At 38.2% G+C, this 23,166-nt stretch overlaps 1 protein-coding gene across 17 annotated transcripts in view; it reads left to right on the plus strand.

Moving 5' to 3' along the window:
* Positions 1–23,166, plus strand: part of DTNA (dystrobrevin alpha) — a 355,317-nt gene that overhangs the window by 167,325 nt on the left and 164,826 nt on the right. The window contains exon 1 of one of the 17 annotated variants that reach the window (XM_074340146.2): positions 20,905–21,065. The exons of the other annotated variants lie outside the window; for them this stretch is intronic. The gene's annotated coding sequence lies outside the window, so the exon portion shown is untranslated. Of the gene's footprint in view, positions 1–20,904; positions 21,066–23,166 lie in introns of those variants that run through there. 17 annotated transcript variants of the gene reach the window in all.

A 23,166-nucleotide genomic window follows, 5' to 3' on the forward strand; every position in this document is an offset into this window, starting at 1 on the left:
CTTACGTCATTCCAGAATATACCTATATTAAGAGATCTTGCCTAAATATTGAAGGGGCTTGCTTTGAACACAAATCCCCTTTATTCGGTGTTCTCCTATCTTTCCCTTTTAAAACAGGACTGCCTGAAATCAACTTCCTAATTGACATTCAGACCTCATCATTTCCATTCTTTAGTAGTTTGCTGTGAAATTAATATTTAAAGGTGCTATTGCTCCTCTCATGCCATTTGCTTCGTTTAAGAATATGTCATCTTGAGCAGCAAGTTACTTAAATTCTGAGCCTCAGATTGATCACCGAAAAAGATATGTCTACTTGGTTTTGAGGACTAGAAAATAATATTCGTACAACAAAACAACAAAGTAAAGTTCCTGGTATAGAGTAGGTACCTAACAAACAGTAGCCAACATGATCTAATTACCTCCACCCACTTCTATCCCAAAGCCAGTGATGGCTGCCCCATCAACTGCAGAACATAATCTGTGTCCTATACTCCATAGCATGTCAATACAGGCACGACAAATTTCTTGAGTCTTTCTGCCTGCCTTTGCTGCTCATCAGTTGACCTTTGCTAATGTAGGAATTATCTGCCTTCTCTAAGCCATGCCTGTGCCTTTACTTTTGTTCGTGCTGGTTCTTCTGCCTAGACCCTCCTCACAATCACACCCCCCTTCAAGTCCCCCTCACCCACAAGCACACGTGAACTCTTTCATGACTTGCAATACCCTAGTCATCTTTCAAGATCCATCACAGCTGTGCTGTTATCATTACGGGGAGGTCATTGATAAACCCTTCCTGAGTCAATACTTACCAGTCCTGTCTCTGAATTCATACAGCCCTTTGGGCCATTTCTAGAAGATCAACTCCTAGTGTAGACAACAGAGAGAAAAGCAATCTCATTCAGGCATTCACAGGCTCATGTTGGCATTTCTCATGTTATCCATCTCTCCCCCCCTCTGAAATTTTCATCAGTGACAAATGCCAAGTCTTTTTTATCTTTGACTCTCCCTGTATCAAGCTCAAAGTAGCCTCATTTTTGGTGTTAGGTGAAATATGGAGCTTCATATTTTGAGATATTCTTGAGTGGTTCCAGTGTGATGAAGATTTCATCTAGCAATTACAAGCAGAAAGAGAGCTTCCTTGGGGGAAAAGGACCTTACAGAGAGGATCTGTGCCACTCTGTGCCAAGCACCAAAGAAGACGCTTCACGAACATCATCTTATTTAATTTTCATAATAATTCCTCAAATTAGCTATCATTTTCCTCCTTATTTAGATAAGAAAACTAGAATTCCAAGAGTTGAGATAATTTGTCAATGTCACATTTCTGGAAAGTAGCAGAACAAGAATACTAAGCCATATCATTTCACTGCGGCAAACTGCCACCCTAAGAGCTTTCTGATTTAATCCTATAAGAATATATCTGTATGATAATGCTAGATTTTTCCATTTAAAGTATTTCCTGAGGAGTAAGCGATTTATAAGTACACAGTTCTTTTTCCTCATTGGCAAATAAGTTTATGTTTAGGATGATGCCAAAATTAGCACTATTTCTGTGCAACAAGGTAAAAAGATGTAGCACCTTGTGGTTCTGAGACCTGTTTATGCAAAAACCTCATTTATTGATGTGAGCCAATGCCTGAAAATGATGATTTCTAAAACTGTAGACTGATAGAATTTTAGGCCTGAATGACATTTTTTTTTTTTTTTAAAGATTTTATTGGGGAAGTGGAACAGGACTTTATTGGGGAACAGTATGTACTTCCAGGCCTTTTTTCCAAGTTGAGTTGAACCGGCAACCTTGTGGCTGAGAGGACACGCTCCAACCCACGGAGCCATCCGGGACCTCAGTGGCAGCTCAGCTCAAGGTGCCATGTTCAATCTTAGTTGCAGGGGGCGGAGCCCACCATCCCTTGTGTGACTCGAGGAGTTGAACCGGCAACCTTGTGGTTGAGAGCCCACTGGCCCATGTGGGAATCTAACCGGCAGCCTTTGGAGTTAAGAGCATGGAGCTCCAACCGCTTGAGCCACTGGGCCGACCCCTGAATGACATTTAGAATCACCACTAGAGGTGGGAACTTTTTAAGGCAAGGATTCTGTCTCTCATTTCAGAATATTTATGAAATGAATATTTATGACTAATTATGAAAGGGTTTGTGTATAATGCAAAATAAAAATTTCTCTAGATATGGCAATACTATTCGCACTTCTTAAGAGAGTACATAAATGTGTTCTGAAATGTTTTTAATCACACTATTCAAGTACCATGTGTAAGAATAATAATTGATTTGAATAAAACTCAAAATTTTCCAAATCAATCTTCTGACTTCAGTTTAATGCAAAAACCAGTATCCATAGAGAAGGATTTCCTTCCTTTCGTGAAAAATCCTAATGATGCTTAGGCCATATTTATATCTATAATGATCATTCATTTATTTGTTCTTTAAATGCATATTACACATCTCTTATGTGTACCAGGAACTTTACTTTGTTGTTTTATGAATATTATTTTCTAGTCCTCACAACAAATGTATATTACACATTTCTTATGTGTAATATACATCTCTTATGTGTAATATATACCAGGCTCAGTGCTAGGCACCTGGAACCTGAGATAAATAAGGTATAATTATCCTAGTTAAGTTTGCCACAGAATCAGGTCCTAGAATTATAGAATTTAAGCATCAGAAGGGATATTTCAGAAAGTCTTTTAGACCCCATCTTAGTCCATTTGGGCTGCTATAACAAAATACCAGAGACTGGATAGCTTATGAACAACAGAAATTTATTTCTCACAGTTCAGAGCCTGGAAGTATAAAATCAAGGTGCTAGCATGGTCACATTCTGGTGTGAGCCTTCCGCCTGGTCAATAGCTGAGCACATTTTTGCTGAGTCCTCACATGGTAGAAGGGGCTCCGGAGCTCTGCGGGCCCTCTTTTATAAGAGCGCTCATCCTATTTAGATCAAGAGTACTAACCCTCGTGCCCTAATCACCTCCCAACAGCCCCATCTCCTAATGCTATCACATTGGGATTTCAACATGTAAATTTGGGGGGACACACCCATTCAGACCACAGCAACCCCCCAATTTTATATTTGAGGAAGTTGAGGCCCAGAGAGGTAAGGTACTACCCCAATAATTAGCAACAAAGCCACAATTAACATCTATCTGAGTCTTTTACCACCTACCCTGTTTCACAGAAAATAAGACCCAGCCGGACAATCAGCTCTACTGCATCTTTTGGAGCAAAAATTAATATAAGACTCGGTCTTATATTATATATGCTAGATAAGACCGGGTCTTGTAGTAAAATAAGATCAAGTCATATTAATTTTTGCTCCAAAAGACACATTAGAGCTGATTATCTGGCTAGGTCTTATTTTCGGGGAAACACGGTAGCTATTCTCCACCATACAACAAACGAGCCAGTATCCCTATATTCTTGATCTTATTTTCCCCTAAGAGAAGTTTGGAATCTAAGGAGAAAAGACTAAGAAAAGATTGATTTGGGTTTTATTTATAATATGTAGAAGTAGATTTACTGTTCATCAAGCACTTTTTGAGAATTAAATAAATATAAGGAGCTTTGCTAGGTGCTGGACATACAGTGAGCAAAACCAGAAATGTCTTTCTGGCCGGCATCATGTTTACTGTCTGTGTGCATGACTATATTTGTGTGTGTGAAAACCCAGCATAAAAGCCCTAAACTGCCCTTTAATGGTCCAGGCCCAAAATAGTCCCAGAAATGACAGGCATAATGTGATGCTAAAAATGGCAACTAACGTGATTGAAACATACGTATTCACTTTTTTGAAAAGTGTAAAACAATGTATTCCATAAATACCTGACCTATTAAAGCACAAAGATACATATCTATGTCTTTGGTCTACTGCTGTTATGTGGATAACTTGTCAACATTCCAGGAGTGAAAAGAATTTTTAAAAATATGACTTGCATGTGTAGACTGCTATGTCTATCTTTGAGTAAGGTAAATATATATTATTTAGAAAAAATAAGAATTCTATTTACTTGCCCAGGTTATGTTCCTGCTTTGTTGAGCTGTCTTTTGTCAACTGCCTCTTTATTTCCCTAGAAGAATTTGCATCATGCTGTTTATCTTTACATAAACATGATTTTTTATAGTAAAATATGTAAATATTTTTCTTTATTATTTACATACATTGTCTCTTATTTAAGAAAATTTTCTATATCCCAGAAAGTTCCCAAGTTGTGGGTTTGTTTTTTTGTTTCGTTTTTTTAATTTAAAGACAATTTTTTAAGGAGCAGTTTAGTTTATAGTAACAGGAAGATACAGAGATTTCCCACATACCCTTTCCCCACACATACATAGCCTCCCCCACTATCATTGTCCCCCACCAGAGTGGGACATTTGTTACCACTGTTGAACTTACATTGACACATCTTTATCACCCAAAGTCCATAGTTTACATTAGGGTTCACGCTTGGTGTTGTACATTCTATGGGTTTGGCCAAATATTAATAACATCTAGCCATCATTATAATACCATACAGCATATTTTCACTGCCCTAAAAATCCTGTGCTATGCTTCTCTCCTTGCCCTCCAAGTTGTGTTTCTCATATTAAAGTCTTTAATCCACCAGTAACTAATTCTTTGTATGTGCGATGATTTTGGATCCTTCTTCCACTGCTCTACACTGCCACTTCTCTCACATGTCAAGGTTCCATACGTGTGTGGGGGCTTATTTGCTTTTTTTTCCCCATCAGTACATTTGCTTACCCTATTGCTAACACTTCATTGTCTTAATGACTACAGCTTTGGGCTGTTGTTTTTTAATTTTTTTCCCTGTTTTCATTTTTTTTAACATTTTTTAAATGTAGCTAACATACAATATTATATTAGTTTCAGGTGTACACCATCGTTGTTCAACATTTATATACCTAAAGAAGTGATCAGCATGATAAGTCCAGCAACCATCTGACACCGTACCACGCTATCACATTATTATTGACTATATTCCCTATGCTGTACATTACATCCCCATGACTTATTTGTTTTATACCTGGATATTTAGACCTCATTCCCCTTCACCTTTTCCCCTTTTTAAATGTTTCAGTTATAGTTGACATTCAATATTATTTTATATTAATTTCCAGTGTATAGCATCGTGGTTAAACATTTATATAATTTAAGAAATGATCCCCCTGACTAATCTAGCACTATAAATAGTTATTACCATATCATTGACTATATTCCCTATGCTTTACTTTATATCCCCATGACTATTTTCTAACTACCAATTTGTACTTCTTAATCCCATCACCTTTTTCACCCTGTCCCTAACCCGCTCCCCTCTATCTCCCCAACAAATCTAACACCCGTAAGACACCATACATAGTTATTACAATATTATTGACTATATTGTTCATGCTGTTACATCCCCATAACTACTTTGTAATAACCAATATGCACGTCTTAATCCCTTCCCCTGTTTTCACCCACACCACCAAACCCCCTCACATCTGGCAACCATCAAACTGTTCTCTGTATCTATGAGCTTCTTTCTGTTTTGTTTGTTAATTTTGTTCTTAGATTCCATACATAAGTAAAATCATGTTGCATCTGTCTTTCTCTGTCTGATATACTCCCCTCAGCACAAGTCCATCCATGCTGCTGCAGTCTGCAAGAACCCATTCCATTACATTGCTGAGCAATATTCCGTTGTATATATGTACCACCTCCTCTTTATCCATTCTTCCGTTGATGGACACTGAGGTTGCCTCCACATCTTTGCTATTGTAAACAATGCTGCAATGATTATATGGATGCGCACGTCCCCTCAAAGTAGCATTTTGAATTTCTTTGGATAAATACCCATAAGTGGGATTACTGGCGCCTTCATTGTCTCTTCTTATAGCCTTTGTTTTAAAGTCTATTTTGTCTGGTATAAGTATTACTACCTGAGCTTTTTTTTGTTTTTTTTTTATTTCCATTTTCATGAAATATCTTTTTCCATCCCTTTACTTTCAGTCTTATGTGTGTCTTTCAATCTGAAGTGAGTCTCTTGTAGGCAGCATATGTAAGGGTTTTGTTTTCTTAACCATTCAGCCCTCCTATGTCTTTTGATTGGAACATTTAATTCATTTACATTGAAAGTAATTGTTGATAGATATATAGCTACAGTAGTACCTCAGTTTTCAAACGTCTCTGTTGACGAATGTTTTGGTTTACGAACACCGTAAATTTTATGGATCTATGGTATCATTAGATAGTAAAATTCATGCTAAATTTGCAGTTGTACGGGTTGATATTAAAGGTCTGGAACGGATTAATCCATTTTGCATTACTTTCTATGGGGAAACCGCACCTCAGTTTTCGAACGTTTCAGAACTCGAACAGTCTTCTGGAACAGATTATGTTCGAAAACCGAGGTACCACTATATTGCCATTTTATTATTCATAATTTTGATTTCTTTTTTCTATCTTAAAGAAGTCCCTCTAACATTCTTTGTAATATTAGTTTGATGGTTATGAACTCCTTTCGCTTTTTCTTGTCTGGGAAGCTCTTTATCTGTCCTTCAATTTAAAAAGATAGCCTTGCTGAGTAGAGTAGTCTTGGTTGTAGGTCCTTGCTTTTAATCACATTGAGTATTTAATGCCATTGCCTCTGGCCTGCAAAGTTTCTGTTGAGAAATCAGCTGACAATCTTATGGGAGTGCCCTTAAAAGTTACTAGTTGCCTTTTTGTTGCTGCTTTTAGGATTCTCTCTTTGTCTTTAACCTTTGCCATTTTAATTATAATGTGTCTAGGGGTGAACCTGTTTGGGTTCACCATGTTTGGGACTTTCTGAGCTTTCTGGACTTGTATGTCTATTTCCTTCTCCAGGTTAGGATAGTTTTCAGTCATTATTTCTTCAAATAGGTTCTTAATCCCATGCTTTTTCTTTTCTCCTTCTGGTACCCCTGTGATGCAAATGTTATGCTTGATGCTGTCTCTGGGATCTCTTAAACTATCCTCCTTTTTTGAATTCTTTTTTTCTCTTTGCTGTTCTGATTGGGTGTTTTCCGTTACCTTGTCTTCCAAATCGCTGATTCAATCCTCTGCTTCATCTATTCTGCTAGTGATTCCTCCAGTGCATTCTTCATTTTAGTTATTCTTCACTTCTGTCTGGTTCTTTTTTATGGTTTCATTGCCCTTTTTCACACTTGCTATCTTTTTTCTGAAGTTCTCACTAAGTTCTTAAACATCCTTATAACAATTGTTTTGAACTCTGTCTCTGGTAGGTTGCTTACCTCCATTTTGTTTAGTTCTTTTTCTCGATTTTTCTCCTGTTCTTTCATTTGGGATACATTTATTTGTTTCCTCATTTTGGCTGCATCTCTGTTTTTCTATATATTAGTTAGATCTGCTATGTCTCTGAGTCTTGGCCGGGTAGCCTTATATAGTAGGTGTCCTGTTGGACCCAGTGGCAGCCTCCCTGGTCTCCTGCTCTGGGTGCTCCAGAGTGTCCCTTGTGTGAGTTATGTGTACCCTCCTCTTACAGTTGAGCCTGGTTGCTATCAGCATGTCAGTGGGTGAGATTGAGCCTTATTCTGACTGGCTATGGGGTTTGGCCATGTCCAAAGCTTACCGGTTGCTGTGCAGGGGACTTACCTCACTGAGTGGGATTTGCCCCAGCAGGCTCTGGTGCCTGTTGAGACCACCCTTTGTGTGTGCCATTTGTGGGGCTAATAGGGTGGTGCTCTCCTGTGATCTGAAACCAGCCTCCAAGTATGTTAGTTCTGGGGCCTCTTGGGAGGTGCTCCAGTGGAGGCCCAGGTTACCCACTGCCTGTGATTGTTTTGGGACTACTTGGTAGGAGCTACAAAGGGATCCACAGTTGTTCCGTGATTGTGCTGAACCTGGAGGGGCATGGGAGAGGCCACGGTACAAACCTGAGGATGTCTGCCATTAGTACCAGGCCTGAGGTAGCGCTGCAAAAATCCAGGACACCCCAAGGCTTCCTGCCACCTGCCAGCTCCCTTAAGGCTAGGCCGCTGATAGAGCCTCATAAGGTATGCAAGTTGGGTGTGGCAGGGTCTCAGGGAGTCACTAGGGTGGGAAGAGCTGTGGTCACCAGGTTAGTTAGACTCTGATTTGGTGCCAGTGCTGAACCTGGAGCTACTCAGTAAAAATCTCAGAGCACACTGAAGCCAGTCACTACCTGTCAGGGGCCTGCCAGACTCTGATAGTTTTCCAAGAAAGTATGCAATGCAAGTGGGACTGGCTCCCAGAGAAAGTGTCATCAGTGGTGCATGAGTTGGGTGGGGTATGTCCTAGTGTCGGCAGGTTGAAGCAGCAGAACTCACTAAGCCAATCAGATTCAGATTTGGCCATGGTGGTGCAGGCTCAACACTGGAAAGATGATGCCTATCTGTCAGATGCAAGGGAGGAGAACATCACACAGGGAAAATGCTTACTGTATTTTAATCCTCACTCCAAAGCCACCTACCTCAGTCTGCATCCCACCCCACCCCGAATGTCTCTGATGGCTCCCAAGTCACTGTTCCTCTACTGTAACCCAAGATGAGTGCCTGCAAGTGAATGAGTCTGTGTGCTGGCTGTTTAAGAGGACATCTGGGGGTCCTGCAGCCTTCTGTCCTACCCAGATGTTTGGAATCCCCATATTTTTTCACAGCCAGATGTTATGTCTTTTTCCCAGCACCAGTACTCCAGGCCGGGGAGCCAGTTGTGCACGGCTGGGGTCCTTCATTCCTGTGGGGCTAACCTCCATGGCCAAGGTATCCCTCCTGATTTTCAACTGCCACACAGAGGTTTGAGTGCTGTTCTACGTCTCTGTCCTCCTACCAGTCTTGATGTGGCTACTTCTTTATATTTTCAGTCATAGGACTGCTGTTCCGCTAGACTTCAGGTGGTTCTCAAGTTGATTGTTCTATAATTTAGTTGTAATTTTAATGTGTTCACAGAAGGATGCAGGTACGGTGTTTATCTACTCTGTCATCTTTGATCTCCTAATCTACATAAGTATGATTTTTAAAACTCTGATCACCACAAGAATGGGTGGAGCAATGTTTTCCTATCCTAAACTAAGAATTATGATGGGTTTACAAAAGTAAATAATAATGTGCTTTAATGTTAGTACATTCATATTATGCTTATGACATATTATGAAATATGACAGTTTATTGTTTTACCTTGTATTTTAGCTATCAATTGATTTTTGTAACTTTAAAACCCTGACTTTTTTAAATGGATAGTTAATTTCAGCAAAACCTTAAACTTTGAATTTGATAGTTACAAATCATCAAAGCAGATGAGTAATGTAGCTCTCTATTCTTTTAATTGCTAACAATTCTGTAACATTGGACTACAAATTTTACTGTGATTATTTGTTTTCAGATATGCTTTTAGACCCAGACAAATGCATGTATTTTATTCCTCCAGTTCTAGTTGCATTTATAAGTAAGGTGGCTGTCTTTGTCTAAGAACAAGTTTTTATTATTATACTGTTCCTTATATATACGGGGTGCCAAAAAAAATGTATACAAGTGGACACTTTGGTCAACATTCTCAGGCAGTAGTTTGCTGTAATCAGAAGTGTCTGGACGCTGATGGTAACCATTTTGAGCACCTCTTGTAATTGCAGAAGTCAAACGTGACTTGTATTCATCTTTTGTTATTGGTATATGTTGAGTATTACAATTTTAATACAGTTTTCCTTTCTTAAAATGTGTATACATTATTTTTGGCACCCTCTGTATATAAACAACTCCCGTATCACATGGTTTATCTTCTGAAGTTGAATTTCTTCCCAGGGTAGTGGCACCTATAAAAGGCACATTTAGAGAGAAAAAAGCCTTACTGCATTTCAGATAAGGCTACATTCTTCCCATTCATCCACAGCAAATGAGCTTCTCATGACTTCAGTGCAATAGAACCCCATTTTATACTATCGCAGAGTTAGCCACCCTCCGTCCATGTACCTCCTCTATGGCCAAGGGTGCCACCATGAGTAAGACAAACATGCCACCACCTGAATCCCGGGCAGATTCCCACAGCACCTTGAATTCGCCTTTGAGAAGAAACATTTGCAGGCATTAAGCATAATGGTAAAATTACCCTAATATAAAAACCTTCCCATTCTCTCTTGGATTCTTCCTTCCTATAGTACAAGGAGTGAAAGGGCCTAAGAAGCAGGGCTTGTCAGTCTCTGCCTTAAGCTCAGTTCTTAACAGGAGCTCCTCTATCTGATAAAAAGGACTCTGAGATTTTCCATATCATCCAGCTCTGAGGCTGTTGTGTGTAGGACTGTCCTCTGTAAACACAAAGGCTTTTCTGTAAAATATTATTAGTACACTTTCAGAAAGATGCTTAAGGCTCTCATGTGTTGTCTGACCTAGTAACAAAGATAATAGACTAGTTCAGCTCATGATTGCCTTCTCATTAAAATATTCAGATCCCTTTCATACTCACACATAGAGTTCATGCTTAATGTATACAAACTGCAGTAAGCTGTGACTGCCTAGTAAGCAAATGGAGGTGTGTCTGACAATCTGAAGAACATAAATGAGTAACTGAAACATTGACATTGGTTTCAGCTGGGTGACCCAAGCCTTCATTCTTCCTTAGCCACCTCCGATGTTTCTAATGGGCTGGTGAAACAGTAGCTCTCAGAAGTAGCTCATTAAATCATAAAAATGAGAATTAGCATTTAACATAATGTCCTTCCCTCTAGTCTGATAGTGGTGCAAAGAGTGACCGGAGAAGCAAGGGGACTGGATCCTAACATCTTTGATATAATTTTACAGAATATAGAACAAAGTGTCTGCTAGAATTCATGCTCCCAAATAAGTTTTTCCAGATGTATATGATTCTGATTATTTAGTGTTTTTAGGAAAATATTTCAGTGTTTACTTCATTTTTTCAAAGTATAATCTTTTTCAAGTTGAGTTTTTAAGGATTCGAAAACCTTTCTCTCCCTTTTAACTTGTTTTAAAAAGCAATGTAAAAGCATAGGAAAAAATGGGTAGAAGAAGAAGACTTTTAGCTGGATGGTGAAATTAAGTCATAAAATGAAAAATACCTGGCACTTTCGAAAAAAAACACCAACAACAACTCGAAGTTCATTTTTTTAGCACTATTCTGTTCTAACTGGGCTACTTGGTTGTATGCCTGGGCTTCTGAAGTCCCAGAAAGAAATATCACCCCTGTTAAAATGTTTTGCTCAAGTAAAGGGGAAGGGGGACATTACATTTTTATGAGAACAAAAATGAATATACTATTGAGTTGAAAGCAAAATGAGCATGAATTTTTACAGAGAGAAATAAGACATCAGTGAAATGTCAGCACTGGAAAATAATTCTTCCATCAGATACATCCTCATGTTCTGCCATTACTTCACTTTCCCGTGCCCATCAAGAGGGAAATGTGAAGAAGTACCCCAGATAAGATGCACACTTCGGTGCTTGGGAGAAAAATGGTGGTTTCTTATTTAAGTAAGAAAAATGATACTACTCATGAGAAAATCATTTGGATGGATTCTGCTCTACGTTTAGTTGGGAGAGAAAATCATCTACAACCACTTCTTGAGAACAAAGTCCTGCCCACTTGACTCTAAAGCAGTGGTTCTTAGCTGGGGGCAACTTTGCCCCTCACGAGACATTTAACAATATCTGTAGACATTTTTTTATTGTCATGCCATAGGGTAGGGGGTGTGGAATGCTATTAACATCTAGTGAGTAGAGGTTGCAATGCTGCTAAACATCCTACAATGCTCAGAATAGTCACCTAAAGGAAAGAATGTATCTGTCCCAAAGTGTCAGTAGCACCAAGGTTAAGAAACCCTGCTCTAAAATATTAAAGGCTACTCTGTAGCAGGCTCCACATATGGAGGTACCTTCCATATGTTACCTATTTAATACTCACCATCTTTCCATTAAGTAGGTACTAGTATTATCCTAAATTTTAGGTGATGAAATTGAGATTCAGATAGTTAAGTAACTTGCTTAAGGCCATGCAGTCTGCAAGTAGTGGACCCCGAATTCAAAGTCGATGAGACTCCAAAGATCAGCTCCTCTCAGGTCACTATGCTCCTCTGTTCAAAAATACCTACATCAGCCACCTTCCATGCCCCCTGAAACTCAGCATCTCCAGAGCATTCCTATGAAAATGCAGGTGTGTCATGTGAGCATGCTAACAAGATAGATAGTCATGGCTATTCATCCCTTCCAAAGTCTAGAGTAAACTAACTGGGTTCCGGGGACATGGATTGGATGAGAGGATGTGGCATTGTTAGAAGGGGAGACAAAGGGTTCCTGAAAAAGGAAATTTCACTTTAAAAAGTCCCTTTTTGGAAGATAACTTTGGTGGGGAAGATGGGATTTTGGGACAGGAGTTAGAGTATAGAAAAGACCAAATCTTGCACCAAAGTTTTGATTATATAAAACAGAGAGTGCATGAGGCAGCAAGCATCACAGAAGGATACAACACTCTCCTCGTCTAAAGGGGATGAAAGGCTAATTTCTCCTACTGCAGAAGCGCTTTCCTCTGCTTGTCCTCTGCCCCTCAGTGAACCTGAACTACCAGAAGCACAAGACCAGAAGACAGGCATGAGCTGTGCAGCATCCCCAGGAAATGCTGATAATCACAAAACAGGAAGCAGGCAATTCACTTTAGGCAACACTTACACAAAAAGGACCCCATCGTCTATAGAATGTGGAAAGAAAACAAAACCTTATTTTCAGGGAGTGGTTTTGCTTCCTGACTCATAATTCCCTTGACCTAGTCCTTTACACAGTCCAGTATCTGCTGCTTTTCAACACTTCCGGTGACAGCAGCTGAGCCCTATAACCTATTGGGGCTCTTCTTGGGCCTCGACTCACCACTCAGCCTGTGCCCCAACCACACAGAACCATTTGCCATTTCTTTATCCACCAACTTTTTGGTTTCTCTCTGTGAGTCTCTTTTTTGAGTGAGGAGACCTTTCCCAGAAACTCCATGTTATAGTTTCCTAGGGCTGCTGTAACAAATTACCACAAACTTGGTGACTTAAAACAACAGAAACGTATTTTCTCATAGCTCTGGAAAAGAGAAGTCTGAAATCAACATGTTGGCCTGGTCATCCTTCCTCAGAAGGCCCCACAGAAGAATACTTCCATACCTCTTCCTATCTTCTGGTGGCTCCAGCCGTCATTGGCTTTCTTGGCTTGTAGCCGTATCAACTCCAACCTTTGCCTCTCTCTTCACATAGCCTATGTGTGCTCCTCCTTCTATGCCCTTCCTTCCTTTTACAAGGATATCGGTCATTGGATTTAGGACCCACCCTATCTCAGTATGATCTTAGTCCTTAACTAATTACATTTACAAAGACTCTATTTCCAAATAAGTTCACGTTCTGAGTTTCTTGATGAACATGGACTTTTGAGGGGCACTGCTTGTACTAGAGTTCCCCAGAGAAACAGAACCAATAGGATATATACGGAAAGAGATTTATTGTGAGGAATTGGCTCACACAATTATATAGGCTGAGAAGTCCCTAGATCTGTAGTCCAGAGGCCTGAGAACCAGGAGAGCTGGTGAAGTAAGTTTCAGTCTGAGTCGGAAGGCAAGAGAAAACCGATGTCCTAGCTCAAAGACTGTCAGGCAAAATCTCTCGCTCAGTGTTTTGTTCTATTCGGACATTCAACAGATTGGATGAGACTCACCCACACTGGGGCAAGTATTCTGCTTTATTAAATCTACTGATTCAAATGTTAATCTCGCCCAGGGGCAGCCAGATGTCTCAGTTGGTTAGCACGTGAACTCTTAACAACAGGTTGCCTGTTGGATTCCCACATGGGCCAGTGAGGTGCACCCTCCACAGTTAGATTGAAGACAGGGAGCTGCCGGTGGGGTGGCCGGATGGCTCAGTTGGTTAGAGCCCAGGCTCTCAACAACAAGGTTGCCGGTTTAATTCCTGCATGGGAGGGTGGGCTGCACCCCCTGCAACTAGATTGAAGGACAACAACTTGACTTGGAACTGATGGGTACTGGGAAAACACACTGTTCCCCAATATTCCGCAATAAAAAAAAAATTAAAAAATAAAATGTTAATCTCACCCAAAAACACCCTCACTGCACACCCAGAATAATGTTTAATGAAATATCTGGGTACTTCATGGCTCTGTCAAGTGGACACATAAAATTAACCATCACACTATTCAGTCTACTACATTCCCTCTTGACAGATTTTCTTTCATATTTTACTGGCATCACTGGTCAATTTTTGGTTCAATTTATATAAAATGTGTTTACCACATGAACCTTTTCATTCAATCCAATAATGGAATTCATTTAAGCATATAGAATGAAATTTTAAATATTAGTTTGTTATTTTTCTCATTTTATTCAGACAATTTTCTCAATAGTGTGTATTTCTTTACTATTCTTTTTCTGTTACTCCTGAGAAATTTTGCTCTGTGTTCTCTTGAACCACATATGCTTCTTTTTTTATCTTTCCCTTTAAATCAACTTCTGTCCTATTCTGTTTCTTAATCTGTGTTTTCCCACAATAATTTATTCTTCTACAGTGCTGCCTTAATCTTTTGAAGTTTTCTAATACCCTTTATTTTTATCATAATTGTCATGAATAATTAACTTTTACTGGGTGCCTACAGTGTGCATGACATTGCATTTGCTTCCTGGTCTCTCCATCTCATTACCTGTGATATATATACACATATTGCTTGATTGACAGTTACTGTCCACCCTCCCCCACTCACTGACTACTGAATTACGTGTCCTTTCCCACAGGCTTGTTACAAAGGAAGGGAGAAACTCAGTAGCTTCTATCACTCCTACATCTAATCTTAGTCACTGAATATGCTCTTAGGGTACATAAGCACCCTGCATAGACCTTTAGAATGTTTGCTGTGCTGATGATATAGTCCAAGTCCCTGAACACAAAGTAAAAGACTCTGGGAAAACACACCTAATATCCCAACAGCAAAGGCTTTTCAAGCTTAGGGCACACTGAATGGGTGATTTTTTCCCCCTAAATGTTCTGCCTAAAGTGACCTAATTAAATTCTCTGTGTACTCTCAAGTCAGTTAATTATATTTGTTTCCCATATGTTATAGCTAAAGCTATGTTTTCTTTATCCATAGTCTTATCTCCCCATCTAGGGTAAAGGTCATCAATATTTCTGGCGTACATCTAGTATAATATGTGCTTTTAGAAGGTACTTAATTAAAAGTTACTGTATTAGAATAAGTCATCTCATTTTAGAATAAGTCACATGGAAGAGACAAAAAACAATAATCTCCAAGTACTGTGTATTCAGACTAAGAAAAATTCTTTCAGGAGAGAGGTCTCAGGAATCTGCTTGTTTCCTTGACTTCAGACATGATTTTCAGACATGTCCTTCCCTTTTCCCTCTAGCTGAGAAAGAATATATCCTTTCGAATGGAGACGTGATATTTGCTGTGCAAACACACCTGGGTGTATAGGATATGGAATTGTCAGAGGGGAAGACTAGACATGTATTTATTCCCCTTCCCCTGTGAGTTACCTAGCAGTCTGCCTCTCAAATCACACAAATCTCCCACTCTCCTTGTCTCCCGACAGAATACAAGGCCATAAAAGGACTCAGGGCCCATCACAAAGCTCTGCCTAATTTTATGTCAATTTGAACTCACTATCTTTATAAGCATCCTGACCTCTCAACTCTCTGGGAATCTTTTTCTTCTCAGGACAGATTGTGGCCTCAGAGTATATTGCTTCTGCTCAGTATCCACTCTGTTTTACTATCAGTGAAAAGTGGCTTTGGAGATACTGCCATGTGGATTGTCCCTGACAGGAAAGCCAGTGTCACCCATCTCCAAGTAATTCCCATTCCTGCCTTGGACTCTAGAGCACATTCGTGGAGTTTCACAGATGATACCACACTAGATCAGGGGAGGAACACCTCAGAGATGAACTGCATTTAGAGTCAGCACGGTGGAATTACAAAAATCAAAGAACTCACACAGAACCCCAGTTTCTGTTCTAGCACTTGAAAAATTCATGGCTGGACTTTGAGCCAGTTATTTCATGTGACGGGCCAGCCGCCACGAGTCGATCAGTACCTGAATGGGGGAGTGGGAATGAAATAAAAGACACACACAAATGCTAATGCGGCCGGTCTTCAGTCATGCTGAAGCCCTGAGTTTATTATCTCTAACCAATATATACAGTTTGAGTACGTGCAGTTAAACGAAGAAGATATGCATTATCTCAGTGAAAGTAAATCTTTCCAGCTTCAACCTTACTTTGACATAGAAGATACAAGGTCACTGAAACTCACAAAAGTAAATATTTCAAGGAGACAGAATCTACTATTTGTCTAGAAAGCCCTTAGTTTTCTGTGTCTGGGAACTGGCCGTTTTCACCACATTCCTCAGCAGCCGTTAGGCGCTTTTCAGATAAGGCAGAGACAATGTTATGGGGGCAGAAACCGAGCCAGTCTGCAAGGTTCAGGGCTGCAAGAAACCATGGCTCCCCACAATTTCACCTCATTGAGTTTCAGTTTCCTCATCAATAAAATGAAGTATTATACTAAATTATAGGTATGGATCCTGCTAATTCTAAATTTCTATCTTAGATTTTCTAACTTAAAGTTACTCACCCCCATTCCTCACAGAAATCTATACAGAGGAAATAACTCAAGATATAACCAAAATTTTATATACAAAGGTATTATATTGCTTATAAAAAGAAACTTGAAAAAGACTAAATACATATTTAACAATAAGGGAGGGCTAAATAAATTCTTATATATTCAAAAAGTAGAATTTTATGCAACCACTAAAAAATATTTTCAAAGAATATATAATACCATACTGTGTTTATTTTTACATGTCTTTCATTAAACAAAAGAAAGTAATATTCAAAATTATGCAAGACTTTTAATATATAAATGTTAATAATACATCAAAATGTAGATATTGGTTATCTCTGATAGTTGAATCGTGTGCTTTTGATGTTATTTCATAAATCCTTCTGTATTAACTTTTAGTCAGAAAAGGGACTAGAAGTGTAACTTTTTATTATTAAGTTTAAAAACCAAGTATATTTTTCACTAAGGAAAATTCCAGAATGTCAATATATAATTATGAATTTTAAAGAGATGAAAAATGCAAAAACAAAAATTGGGGAATAACTTTTCATAAATGATAGGGCAAAATGATTCCAGGTTCACAATGAGTAATCTGTAGAATACGTATGTAGTCATCTATTTCACAGTGCTATTTAAAAATAGCTATTTTCTGTGATGTGTCAACAGAAGAAAAACACAAAGAAACCTCTATTATTTACAGCACCATTAATACAATTCAAAAGAGGAGTGCGTGTTTTGAAAACATCTTAAGGGTAAAATAGAACATCTTTATATTAATTATATAAATTGAGATAGCTTACAACAGCCTTGTTCTTTTATAAGAAATTTTCATGAATAGAATAGATACTAATCCAATTAATATTTTTTAGGTCAGCTGCTAAAAGCGACCCAAGAAACTATGTGCTTGCAAAAATTATTCAGTAGATCACAATGGGTTTTTTTGTTGTTGTTGTTAACAAGTTTTTTTATTTGATTTAAACCGGTGCCCTAAAAGTAAAACACTTTGTAGTGTGATAAAAGAAAGAATCATCTTTAAAAGTGACCCAAAAAATTGCATTGACAGAGGTTCCAATTATTTGTCCTGTTTTAATTTTAACGTTAGCAGTTATTTGGGGCTTTTTTTGGTTTGGTTTGTTGTTGTTATTGTAGCCATGCTGCTTAATTCAAGCTGGTGACCGCTGAGCCCATGTTGTTACCTTGAATTTGTGGGAAATTAGGTGCCCTCCAGTCTGAAGACAGAGTTGTGAAGCAAATAACCTTTTAAGCTCCCTCCCCTTTCTATGCGTAAGGGCAGGTCAACTTCCTGGGTACACTCTGAAGCATTATGTCGCAAAAACTGTTTTTCCCTAGATGATTAGATTCTTCATATGAAATTAAGTGGGTCGCACCAGCACAGATTATGTTACAAATTTTGTTCACACTGAGCAAGAAATTAATCTTAACATTTACAAAAGGGGATTTAAAACTTTGTGAAACCAAATATACTGGCATTATATTTCCTGATGCTTAAGAGAATCCAACGAGTTGCTTTAACATCTGACAAGGATGTTTGCTAACCATATTAAACGCTCTAGTAGCAGTCTACCTTAACTAGGTAAGTGATAGGCTCTTAAATTTACAAAAGGAAGAACAATTAGATACCTAACCAATCTGTAGGAGAAAAAAAGGCACAGGTAAAGACTCCTAAAGAAATGAATGCACGCAGTAAAAGAGTCTATTCAGACAGCCACACATGAGAATAGTTATGAATTATTCAAATTGTGGTTCTGTTAGTCTTTCCTTCATCAACTGTCCTGACGGAGGATTAAGGGGTGCTGATTTTCCAGTATATGTGCTTCTTGCCTTTTACGGGTTCTGCCTTATTTACACCCTTTATAGGACTGTGTCATAATGAGTTACAACACTGAAGGATTTTTCAGTTACAGCAGCACCAAAACTATTTTAATAATCTCTACTGATTTGTTGTAGGGCTTTTTCATTTTTTTAATGATAGAGAAATCTTGCAATGCACAGCATTCATTTTACTCTATCAATTTCCTATGATGAAAATTTTTTCTCTGCCACAGGTTTATTTGTTTGTTTTTCCCCTGGCTGCTTCTTTGTACTGTAAGTCTTCAAAGGGATTGTAATGCTAGTTTTCCTATGCAATTGACTTTAGTGGCAAGTAATTTCCTGAGTTAGATGACTGTGGAGCAAAGCCCCTAAAAGTCTGTATTGGTGAGCAGTTTACAGCTCTTGTTACAGATCAAGGTGACCTTTTAAAGGCTACTGTTAATCCAACATCAGTATATTGTTAAAAATGTGATTTGGGTATATAATGTTTTATTCTAAAGCTCTTTATGATGAAACTTCTTTATACCTCATTTTAATTTGAAAAAAAAATCAGTAATAAATAACCTATAGACCATTTCTTGAGAATCCAGTATAAGTAGCAAAATGAACTGCTTTACTTAATGTATTTTCTTTTATATTTAAAAAATTTAAGTCAACTGCCAAGCTTAACACTCTTTCCACAGTTCATTTTGCACTGGGAATATGTGTAACCTTTTGATACATAAGTGCCCCCTAGATGGTTTGTAGGTGGGAGCAAACAACCCTAGCTATTTACCTGAAATGGTCATTGTATTTATGTTGTGTCATTACCCAAACTCATGTTATGAAGCATATGATTGATAATATGTATATGGTTGAAAATGACAGTTTTATCAGCAAGGGAAAGTCAGTGTCTGTGAGCTTTCTCATTGTCCCTCTTGTTCAAAAATCATAAACATTTTTACTGCATAATACTAGCAACAATTTCTTAAGTATTTTGTATGTTTCAAGCTCAGTCCCTTGGACTATCTCATTTAATCCTTTTTCATAATTCTTTACGAATTTTACAGAAAAGCAGCTGAGTTTAATCTATCCAAGATCACAAAAGTAGTATGGACATGCGTCGGGTTTCAAACCCACATCTGTGTAGCTCCACAGTTGCTCTTTTGAACTGCTCCTCTCACCTGTCTCCCTTTGCAGTGTGGAATACTCAGGAAAAGCCTGTGCAAACAGATCCCTTAAGAGTGTAACCACAGCACATAATGCTGTGAACACAGTGGAGGTTCCCTCCACTGCAGTGAGGTAAAACATTCCTTCCCTGCTTTATCCATTCGTTGAAGAAATAGCCACTGAGCCCTACGTTACGCCAAATCCTTTGCTGGTTACGTGGTATATAGAAAGACAAGACAATGTTCCCCTTCCTAGGAGAGTTCATGTCTAAAGAGAAACGATAGATATGTAAGCAAATTATTATGAAATATGAGCTAAATCTGAGGCTTAAGCAAGGCTGTGGAAGCAGCAGGGTGGCAATGCAAGGCCTGAGGGACAAAGTCTATGGCTGAAGGACAGAGAGCACCACTTCGAAGGATGTGCATGGTAGGAGGGAAGAACAGGTCTGACACGATGAGAGGAAGACCCAGTCACCCAGGGACCCCGTCAGTGTTCTTTAAAGCACTAGGAATAAACCACAGGTGATTCTTTAAATCTAAATTATGTACTAGCTATCGGTTTTGGGAGGAGGGGGTCCCGGGATTGTTCACAGTTGATATTGTCCCAACTCTGAGACCTCTGCTCTTAATCTAGAAGCCTAAATATAGTTGGTTGATTCTAGCAGGCTGTATCTACACAAATCCAAATCTGTGATCATTTTAAAGAAAACTGAGACTTAATCTGTTTAAGGTTAAACACAGTGTTTTGATCGGAAAAAAAAATGAAAAATTTTACCTCCCACCTCTGACCTGTGATTAGAAGTTTGCTCTAGAAGAACACTTGGAGACTAGCCCTTCATATACTGATGGAGTATTTTCAGCATCTGTGTTTACTGAATGATTTAATGTATTATTTAAATATTTTAAAGGATCTGTGAGATTATTGCTGCATTTCCTATTAAGTTAGTAACTGACATTTAAAATTATTTGTTTGGCAGAAATAGTAGATAATGATCAGTATTTCAAGGTTTTAAAGGCAACTTAAAAATGCATAAAGTTATTTCATTAGTTGGTTTCAATGTTTTAGAGATCTTTAGTCTTATACCTCTATTATTCATTTTTCTTTTTTGTTCTCTTATTCACGAAGTTGACTCAGCAACAGAAACATATTCAAATTAGATTTGTCATACAGAAAAAAAAAATCTGACTTTGTCAGGGTGGGTGGAGGGGAAAAAAGCAACTTTTTGTCAGTCTTTTGTATTTCAGCAGCTGGATTCATTGCTACCATGGTAACGGACCACATGATGAGGTGTATTAGATTGCTGTGTGTTGAGTACAAGGGGAAGAATGAACACAGCATTTTATTGAAGTTAAAGGTTACTTTGGCGTTTCTTCTGTGGAAATGTGTAAGGTCAAATACTATAGCTTTCAGCATATGTAGTACTTCAGAGGAAGAATTAGGGGCATGTTGGTGCATTTAACTACAAAATCAGGTAAGGTACAATTGAATCTATGAAACTGAACTCTTACTTCTTCTGTTGCAGTGGCATAACTTGCTGGGTGGAATTTCACTGTCGCCCCCACCCCCACATGGGCACAGGACAAATTTCTCCCATTTCCCCCAACTCCTCCACCTTCAACTTCATCTGTTTTTAATTTGAAAATCTAAAACATTGTGAATTTTTATAGTCCTGGGGTAATGTGTGTGAGGGTGTGCGTGCAAGTAAAAGAAAGAAAACCGGAAAGGAAGTAATAAGACTGTAATAATTAGCGTTGTCAGACCAATGTAAAACTGAGCAGCGTTTCCTTGTTTTTGTTCTTTGAAACTGGTCCATTTTTCTTAGAGGATACCTTATTAGCAGCACTGCTCCAAAGCTGTTTGGCTCTTGTACTAAATTAAGCGGTAGGACAAGTTCTCCTGTATGTTATTTAGTGTATTTATTGTATCTGGGCTTTTTTTCCCCTCTTTCATCTTATTACGGCTAGCCTCATCCAATATGAATAGTTGAGTTTTATCCGTAATTTTTAAAACATATTTTATTTCCATTAGTATTCTATTCTTCCAGGCATTGCGGTCCTATGTGTCTTAGAGGATTTGAAAATAGAAGTACATACAATACGGGTTAGTATAAAATGCACTCTTTTGCCTCCAGGCTGGTAAAGAGCTGAAGGTAAACAATTCAGTGTGGCTTTGTGAAACATCAATTCCCAGAGCACAGAAGCCTCCTCCTACCTTGTTTACAGATCACTCCAGCAGCTTGCTTCCGAGGGGAGGCTTTGATAGGCACGGAGCAAGTTAAAGAATAAAATTTCTTTATTAATCACTTATTTTGATTTCTTGCTCATAGTGTCTATTAATGGTTGATGTTTGGCTTTCTCATAAGGCATGACGATTTACTTTAATTTTTTAGCTAAGGGCTAACTTATGCAACTTCTCTCCTCTTAGAACAAAGTTGACTTGGCAGCTGTAGAGACAAAACTAAACAGCAGCAGAGCCTCACTGTTAATTCAGGTATATTCACTGTTCAGTATTCCCTGGAGTGTTTTCATATAGGAAAGCCTTTGAAAAAATACTTTCTTAGCTTAAATCAATTATTTGCTACTAATTGGCACTGATTGGGATAAAAGCCAATAAATTCTCCCAAGTTTGGTCATATACCACTCTTTCCTCAAAAAGGAATACTTAGATTTTGTTAAATCCATTTATGCTCTGTAATTTTTATTGCTATTTCCTTAGTCTCTAGTCTTTATACATTCAGGCCATCTTCTAAATTCAAGCGAGGAATTATAATCATAATTCAAAACACTTTTTGCCATAATTGCAAATAAATGGAAGTACTTCCATGATAAAAATGTCAAAAGCATTATAACACCAACCATTTGTAAAATGCCCATGCTTGTATCTGAATTTGTTCTTTCCTTTTCCCTTTGTTGCTCTAAATACAGAACAAACTATGAGCATGTCTTCTAAAACATAAAATATTTTCACAAGCATAAATTGTTATTAAGAATAAGAAATTCCCAGGAATTGGTGAAAGGTGATACCTGGTAAAATATTTTAAAGGATGAAATTCTCAATACTGAGGTAGAAATTGGTCAGTTTTTATTAAAGAAAAAATAAAAGAGGGAGGGAGGGAAAGAGGAAGAGAGAGACAGACCAACACAGAGAGAAGACCCAAGGAAAGATAGACGAAAGGTAAAGATAAACGTTTAAATGATCTCTTAACCAAGCTCTCTTGTTTCCCACCAATCCTAGAATGAGTTAAATCTAAAATGGGTATATAAAAGAAGAGAAATAGTGTAGTGTGGATGAGATGAAATTAGTAAAAAGTACTATTATTCTTCTCTTCCATGTTTTAAATACTTGATAAGGCATAGATAGTTCCTTTCTATTAATTGAAATGAAAACAAATTCCTATAGTTGAATTTGTTTCAGTCCTTGCTATTATGGGCTACGATATGAGCCAGTTTAGACATTAGAGCTAGAAATGTGTAAAAAATCAATATATATATCCAAGTTTCTGTGGTCTTTATTCACCTGACATTAGGCCATATGTACATGTTACTTCTGAGGTCACCATAACTGAAAAGTCC

Source organism: Rhinolophus sinicus, chromosome 4, assembly GCF_057876585.1.
Source record: "Rhinolophus sinicus isolate RSI-liver-muscle chromosome 4, RSI-T2T, whole genome shotgun sequence".
Lineage (NCBI taxonomy): Eukaryota > Metazoa > Chordata > Mammalia > Chiroptera > Rhinolophidae > Rhinolophus > Rhinolophus sinicus.